Raw genomic sequence first — 9,059 nt, 5'->3', positions numbered from 1 at the left:
AGTTTGGTGTTTTTATTTTTATTTTTTTTTTGTTTTCTTTTTTTTTTCACCAAACTTGTGGTGTAAAAAACTACCCCCTCGGGGGGGGGGGGGGGGGGCGTTTAATTTTTTTTTTTACGGATGTGTTTATAATTTACACATCTAGTTGTAAAAAAATCATGGTAAACGGCGACCCGGATGGTGTGGTTCTCGCGGTTCTTACAACTCGGGGTGGTTTTCATTCTAGCGGCTCCCTATATATATATATATATATATATATATTTGTACTCGTGTTAAGTATAGTACCCCTAATTCAACCTTGTCCCTATGTCACGAGACAAAACCCCAATGAACTTAGTCAGACAGAGCCTTGACATGCGTTATGGGGCTCAGATCAATCGGAAAGGGTAGCGGTGATCGGGAGTTAAAACACTTAAAACAGGGTAGGGCTTTATTATTATTAAAAATAAAATAATTAAACACTAGAGAATTTTTTTAGAAAGAAAAGATGGAAAGGTTGGCGAAAGAAAAAGAATTTGAACAGGCGAAATAGAATCATCCTAGGCTATTTATACTTAAAAGTTTACTTTGAGGCTAAGCCTCACTCACTGCCACGTACATACAGTTCAATATGTTGATATGTTTTGCATGTGCCAAACATGGCCACGTACACAGTACACATTGAATTAAATTCAATGTTAATTTATTTATTATTTTATTTATTATATTTCATTCTTATCTTTTCGTATACATTCAAACATATAAAATCAATTTCAATTGAATTGTAAGTTAACTATTTTATTATTATATATTTTATAATTAATTTAACTCCTTCATTTATTTGGCGTTTATAACTTCTAAAATATAACGTTTTACAAAACAATGAATATGTCTTTAGAACGAGAATATTTTTGTCTACATTTTGAACCAAGTTTCATTAAAAACGGAGTAGGTCCAAATACAACGTATTTTTATAATTTAATTAGTATACGGTTACTAGGCTCGTCTAGGTACTTCATATTTCTAGTAGTTAACTTACCCGTAATCTACCTATAAGTTTTTATATACTTTTATTTTATTTAGAAAGGTCACCCATATACAGGCCAATTAATTATAATATTTCAACCAACTATATAAAATAGTCTTTAAAACTATTTGGGTTGAATAATTACACTAAAAATAAACTAGTTACTAGTTACTAGTGGTTAATAAATTTAACCAAACCTATAATTCTTATATAAAAATAGGAATGTTACACAACAGGCGCGGTAACGATGCAGCTTACGGACTTTCATGGGAAGAGCTCAGGGAGCTTATGATGAAGGAGTTATGTCCTCCTCATGAGGTGCAAAAGCTGGAGAATGAATTCTGGCATATCAAACAAGAAGGAGGTGACAAAGCTAGTCTCACCGCTCGCTTCAAACAGCTCAGCATCATTTGTTATGGTCAAGTGACAACTCCGGATATCAAGATCAAGAAGTGCATTCGAGCTTTACCCGACTGTGTCGCTGACTTTGTTCAGGCAGCTAAGCCTGCTACCATTGAGGAAACTTACCAACTCGCAGTTGAGATCAATGATAAGCGAGTTTTGGCTGGTTATTTCAAAACCTTAACCAAGTACCTCAACCAAGTCACTGCTACTCCCGCTACCGAACCTACAGCATCCCAAGTTTGAAAGTCTTCACGTCAAAATCGCAAGCGCAAGGGTAACAACAACAAGAACTACGCTACTACCGCTGCTCCTCTCAACGTTGTTCCTGTCCAACCCAACACCAACCAGAACCGACAAGCTGCAGCACCTGTGACCAACGCACCCCCTGCTAAGCGTGCGTACACTGGTCCTCATCCTCTGTGCCCTACTTGCACCTATCATCACCCAGCTGGGATAGCTTGCCGTTTTTGTGTCCACTACAACCTCTATGGACACTTCACAGCGAACGGTCGCATTGGCCTACGTCAACAAGCTCAAGCTCAAGCTCCTCCCGCACTACCAGCTCCACTCCCCGCTCCTCAGGTCAACAAAGCAGCTCATGCGCCCGCTGCCCATGCGCGAGCTTGCTACTCATGTGGTGACCCGAATCACTTTGCCAATGTCTGCCCGAACCGTGTGGTGAAACAAGAACCGCAGCAACAACCGCAGCAGCAGCAACATCAACAACAGCAGCAGCAGCAGCAACAACCACAACAAGCAGCCCGCGGAAGAACTTTCAACATCAACGTTCGCCAGGCTCAAACTGACAACAATGTTGTCAATGTTACGTTCCTTGTTAACGGTACTTATGCTTCGTGCTTATTTGATACTGGAGCCGATAACTGTTTTGTGTTGAATTTGAAAAGCTCCTAAACTGTAAACGCGCTAACCTCCCAACGACGTTCGACGTAGAAATGTCCACCGGAAGAACCGTCACCGTAGATTCTGTTCTCTGTGATTGTACTCTCGAACTCAACAATCACGTTTTCCCGATCGATCTCATTCCGATGCAACTTGGTAGTTTCGATGTCATAGTAGGCATGGATTTTCTTCGTGAGAATCATGCTGAAGTTGTTTGCTTCGAAAAGATGATTCGTTTCTCTCTTTATAATGGTGACCAACTCTGTGTTTATGGCGAAGTATCTTTGAAGGAACTTAAACTTATGTCGTGCATACAAGCAAGCAAGTATCTCCGAAAGGAATACATGGCTTTCTTGGAACACATCGTAGTAGCGGAGAAGGAAAGGAAGCCGATGGAAAAGGTACTTGTGGTTCGTGATTTTCCTAATCTCTTTCCTGACGATTTACCTGGTCTACCCCCGTCTCTTGATATTGATTTTTGTATCGACCTCATTCCTGGAGCTAACCCTGTTGCTAAAGCCCGTTATCGTCTCGCTCCGTCCGAAATGCGTGAACTTTCGAGTCAACCTAAGAATTACTTGATAAAGGCTTCATACGCCCTAGCACATCTCCTTGGGGCACACCTGTCCTCTTCGTTAAAAAGAAGGATGGATCGTTCCGAATGTGCATCGATTATAGGGAACTCAATAAGCTTACTATCGAGAATCGCTATCCTCTACCCCGAATCAATGATTTGTTCGATCAATTGCAAGGAGCTACGTGTTACTCTAAGATCGATTTATGCTCTGGTTATCATCAGCTACGAATTCAGGAGAAAGATATCCCTAAAACCGGCTTTCGTACCCGCTATGGCCATTATGAATTCGTTGTTATGCCCTTTGGTCTTACCAACGCACCTGCAACTTTCATGGATTTGATGAAGATGTTTGAACCTTTGGTCTAATGCGTGGAGGTATTGCTTGAAGGTAAACCGACGAAGATGTCTGAACCTACACCATACGAAGAAACTTAAGTGTGGGGATCTTACTGAAGAAATGGTGGTAGAGGAAGAGCACCATAGCTGGCCTGTGGTATTCGTGATGAATGAAACTTCAAAATCAACAAAACCACAGGAGAGGGCAAAGAAAAGAAAGAGAAAAGATCGAAAATGGAAGAGGACCGAAGGGTTGTACAAGAAGAAGAAGAAGAAAGAGCCTTTGAATTTCAAGCATGATCAGTCTTCTCGCTACATGCCACGTATTCGATTAATTCCAGGTAAGTATAAATTCTGGTGGTCTGACCCGTTTCAAATTTTTAAAATATTTTGTTACTCCACCGATAAATTTTTAATTATTTTTGAGGACCGGGTGGAATCAAACGGGCTAGATAGGGTCCAGATCAAAGAAAAACCTCCTGATTAAATTCAAGTGTGGGGAGGTTTTGTAGAGTTTTGTAATTTTATATATTCGGGTAGTTTACGGTATGTGTTTTTTTTGTACTTTGAGTCGTTTATTTTGTACCATGAGTCTAATTTAGTTGTCTAGAGTCGGTACTGCTTTGGTTTTTGCTTGTTTTTGTCTATCCAGGTTTGAATCGTACCATCCGTACTCAATCTCCGTTCGGGTGATTTTGGAGCTGCTTTTCGAATATCAAGCATTTTCCGAGTGTACTAGTTAGTGTCAGAGCCGATCGCGACCAAAATGCTATACGATCGAGCTGGATTGGACGAGAGTTGTGGAGCATATGCGTTATTTAACCAACTAAGTCCTTTCCATTTGTGCCCTTTGTCTTTTTATTTCTTATTTATTTTTAGTTTTTGAGTCGTTTCCATCCTACATTGAGGGCAATGTAGAGTTTAAGTGTGGGGATGGGAAACTATCGTTTAGTGTCTAGTTAGTAGAGTCTTGAGTCAAAATTTGAAAAATAAAAAAAAAACTAAAAAAATAAAAATGAAAAAAATTTGAAAAATAGATAATGTCCCTTGATTAAGAAGTTTGCAAATATAAAAACGGAAAATGATAGAAAAATCAGGTTTGTTCGGGTTTCAAATAATAATAATATGAGAATAAAAAGTTAAGTGCGTGTCTAGTTTGGGATGTGCGGGTAGGCTCGATTCGGTTCTAGGTTTCTTTGATCTTAATTATACCTTAAATTGTCGGTCTACTAGTTGGTTCTCATCTAGGAAAAGTGGGGAAATTGAAACCGCCAATAATAGCATAAGGGATGTTGTTATAAGCTAAGATCGTTAGAATTTCTTATCATATCATGGAAAATAAAAAAAATAGACGAAATGAGCTGGAAACTAAGAAAAGTAGCGCAGGCCTATGTAATCTTGCTTGGGGACAGTGACTCTGACCCGGAATGCCTCTAGGATGTGTGAATTAAAAATTGCAAAAAAAATTACAAACGCCTATTGTAATCTCTCGGAGACGGTGACTCTGATTGGGAATGCCTCTGGGTTAGGTAAAGCAACGTCTAAGCTCAGAAGAAAGAAAAAATGAGAAAAGATTTGATTTTAAATTCTTTTGATCTTGGTATAAAACGGTTAGGAAATAACCCAGTGGTTATTCCTTTTGTCCTATAAGTTTGAGGGGGATTAGGTGGACTTGCGATTCTTAGCGTGAAACCCTAGGTAGATTGACCGCACTTGAACACAAATTGCATGATAAGGGCTTGGAACTAGGTTTGAGTTTAAGAGGATCAATATACTTGCAATCACGGTTAACACATGTTTTAATTTTAATAAAGTAATTTAGCTTTTGTGCCCGAACATTAATTTGATTCTGATTCCGTTTGCATAAGTCTTTTTCGGGGACGAAAAAAGGTTAAGTGTGGGGATATTTTATGTGGGATAAAATACACATATTTATCCCGTGTAAATTGTATAATTTTTGTATAGATTTTATTTGTTTTTAATTAGTTTTAGTATTATATTATATTATTTTGTGTTGGGCCAGGTCCTATTGCAAATGGAGCAAAAAACGAGTAATATGAAAATGAACAGCCAGTTGTGAGAAGTAAAAATGCCCATATTTTCTATGAGTGGGACCGTATCTCTATTTTATAAGTCAAAAGGTGTAAGTGAGATAATACATATTGGATATTTATCCACAAGAAATATTACATCATCATACATAAAGTGGCAGTTGCGGTACACATAAAATAAAAGTTGAGGCCATATTTTATAATTTTGGGGGTGGCTAAAGATCATCAGACAAGACCGAAAAAAACATGCATATTCATGTATTATTGTTATCAAAACTAGGTTTTGCCCCGCCCGCGTTGCGGGGCAATAAACCGAATATTTCTTTCTCATAACATGTATGCATGTATAGAGGGTAAAATCGTAATTATATGTTGAGCTGTAGGCGAAACCATACTTTTACTGAGACCAAAATCATAATTTTGAGCTTGGGGGGGGGGGGTCATAATTTTATTTTGAACTGTGAGCAAAAACGTAATTTGAGCTGAGGGCAGAATCGTAATTTTAAGGTAGAGGGAAAACCAAAATTTTATTTTGAACTGGGGCAAACCCGTAATTTTAAACGAAGGGCGAAACCGTAATTTTAAACAGAGAAGAAACTTAAAAATGAGTTTTTGAACTGAGGCAAAAGCGTAATTTTGAGCTAGAGGCAAAATTATAATTTTATTTCGGGGGCAAAAACGTATTTTTAAACGAAGGATGAAAGCGTAATTTTAAAATGGAAATAAAATTAAATTAAAAAAAGTTGGTCCAATGGGGGAGTGTCAGGCAGTTGTTTGGCACTATTCCCCCATCTTGTGATGGTATATGTAGGATAAGTAGTTTTTGCCCCGCTCGCGTTGCGGGGCAATAAGCCGAATATTTCTCTCTTGTAACATGTATGTCTGTACAGAGGGCAAAATCGGAATTATATTTTGAACAGGAGGATAAATCATGATTTTAAACTGAGAGCAAAATCATAATTTTGAGCTAGGGGGGAAAACATAATTTTATTTTGAACTGTGGGCAAAAACGTATTTTTGAGCTGAGGGCAAAATCGTAATTTTGAGCTAGAGGGAAACACAACATTTTATTTTTAATTGGGGGCAAAAACGTAATTTTAAACGAAGGCTGAAACCGTTATTTTAAACTGAGAGCAAAACTAAAAAAGAGTTTTTGAACCGAGGGCAAAAGCGTATTTTCAGCTAGGGCAAAATTATAATTTAATTTTGAGCTGGGGGCAAAAACGTAATTTTAAACGAAGGACGAAAACGTAATTTTAAATTGGGAATAAAATTAAATAAAAAATGAGTTGGTCCAATAGGGAAGTGACATGCAGCTAATAATTTTAAGCTAGGGGGAAAACATAATTTTATTTTGAACTGGAGTCAAAAACGTAATTTTGAGCTGAGGGCATAATCGTAATTTTGAGCTTGAGGGAAAAACAACATTTTATTTTGAACTGGGGGCAAAAACGTAATTTTAAACAGAGGGCGAAACCGTAATTTTAAACTGGGAACAAAATTAAAAAGGATTTTTTGAATCGAGGGCAAAAGCTTATTTTTTAGTTGGGGGCAAAATTAAAAATTTATTTTGAGTTGAGTGCAAAAACGTATTTTTAAACGAAGAACGGAAACGTAATTTTAAGCTAGGAATAAAATTAAGTTAAAAATGGTTTGGTCCTGGGGGAGTGGCAGGCCCCCCAAGCTTGTAAATGTATAAAACTAGGATGTATCCTGCCGCGTTGCGGCGGGCGAAGCAAGCTTTATTATGATAACGATTCATTAGGTTACGTTATGTCCTTAATGAAATTCAAAATCAATCGGCCTGTAGATATTTGTTTTTTGTCGGGTGAGTTACTCGAGACGTAAGAAACCGGCTAAAACCGTAAAATCTCCCTGAAACAGAAACCTGTAGAACTTGCTAGACGCAAAGGCGCGCTTACCGCTTACAGTAATTAAGTAGTTCAAATGTTCAAACTTTCAACCAAATACGCAGTATCACAATCATTCAGCGTTTCAAACTTGTATGAAGATGCACTAACTACTAAAACGCAAATACCCAGAATGAGAAACTTCATAAACTGAATTGAAACCTATGTTCCAAGGAGTCTAAGGTTCCAAATAACCAACGATCATCATTTTCAATCAGACATCTTCACATACATAGCACGTGGCGTAAACCGGCGAAAACCGTAAAATCTCACCAAAACACAAAACTATGGAACTAATTAGATGCAAATGTGTCCTTACAGTAATTCGGTTGTTCAAATGTTCAATACTTGAACCAATTGCACAGTAGCACACTTATTTAAACAATTCAAACTCCTAATAAGATGCACTACCTACTAACATCTAATTGCACATAACGAATCAAAAATCGGTCCAATAAACAGCTTCAAAAGGTATTTTGGCACTACCTACTAACATCTAGATGCGATACCTTGTACTATGAATTGAGATGCGATATCTTGTACTGTTGACCCATTGTGAAACCCGAACCGCGTCTGACCCGAGTAGAACCTGAACCGAACCAAACCGAGTTGAACCGTGTCGCCTGAATCTAAGCCGGACTTGACTGAACCGAACGTATCTGAGATGGAGTGGCCTGTTAGCACAACCACCACCACTGCCCTGTCGCCACTGTCGCGGGCGACTCTCCGCCGTCACCGGACTCCACCCAGTCATCGGCGACCACCACAATTAGCAAAAACCCCAAAAATCAGTTTTATGTAAAACAAACAAAACTTCCCCAGGCTTAAATGGAAACGACAGTTACCGAATACATCACGGCTTCCGGAGTTCCGAGGCACAACCGTCGCCGTCAACCATAACCAGCGTCAATATCATCATCTTCGATCATGTTCATAGCGAAACATCATCTTCAGCCGTCATCATCAGAGAAGCAAGGAGGGTGTCAGAGAGTGGTTGTGGTTGTCGAAAATGATGGCGGAGCTGGCCGGAACCTCGATCTCCGGTCGTCGGAGCGGCGCGAGAGAGTGAGAAAAGGGTGTGGGTGTATGGGTGAGTGATTCGCCGGAGAAAAACGTGGCGCCGGAGCTCCGATCTCTGGTCGCCGGTCAAGACACGAGAGAGATAGGGGGTCTGCTTGTTGTGTACGTGAATATTGTTTAGGGTTTTCAAAGTGTGGATTGATGGTGTTAAAACCCTAAAATGCCTGTAAGTGCAAAAATAAAAGAATGAAAACTTGAGTGGTGAAAAGATAAAAGTGACAAAAGACACTAGCGCAAAGTAGTGTTGTAAATTGATATATATAATAATATGTATAAAATTGCTGCCACCAATTATTGATTCTAATATTTTATTTTGGGCGAGGACCAAGCCCAGACGAAAAAAAAAAAAAGAAAAAACGAAGGAAGGCTGGACATCGACTGGAAGCAGGGATTTAAAAGGGGGCCATATCATGCTTGTTGGGCCAAAGCCCAATCTAGTTGGACGTGAATCAAAGTGAAGAAGTTGGACGGCAACTGTGTAGGGTAGAGATGGGAATAATCGGGTATTTTTAATACCCAGACCTGGTTCCTACTCGGACCCGGTTCCTCTTAAATTTGAACGTACCCGGTTCCTCTTAGAACCGGTTCCGGGTCATACCCGGGTATTTGTCAAAAAAAAAACAGTACCTGTTGTACCCGGTTACGGGTATTATGGAACCGGGTTTCAACAGAACCGGGTTCGGGTCGGAATCGGTTCTGTCGTATATGTGAAGAAAAAAGCTGACATCTCTACTGTGTGGAACCGGTTCTTCAGTGTACAGTCAAATCAATGTTAAAAGCTGCATTAATGTTGA

General features: G+C 39.1%; 1 long non-coding RNA gene across 1 annotated transcript; it reads right to left on the bottom strand.

The window, feature by feature from the left end:
* Positions 1-7,333: 7,333 nt before the first annotated feature.
* On the bottom strand, positions 7,334-8,491 carry LOC110873420. The gene is made up of 2 exons (XR_002555140.2): positions 8,031-8,491; positions 7,334-7,925 (listed from the first exon to the last, which is right to left on the bottom strand). It is a non-coding gene; the product is annotated as an uncharacterized LOC110873420 (long non-coding RNA).
* Between the last annotated feature and the right edge of the window lie 568 nt (positions 8,492-9,059).

The sequence above is a fragment of the Helianthus annuus genome, chromosome 8 (assembly GCF_002127325.2).
Source record: "Helianthus annuus cultivar XRQ/B chromosome 8, HanXRQr2.0-SUNRISE, whole genome shotgun sequence".
Classification (NCBI taxonomy): domain Eukaryota; kingdom Viridiplantae; phylum Streptophyta; class Magnoliopsida; order Asterales; family Asteraceae; genus Helianthus; species Helianthus annuus.
This window is presented reverse-complemented; position numbering and strand designations above follow the sequence as displayed.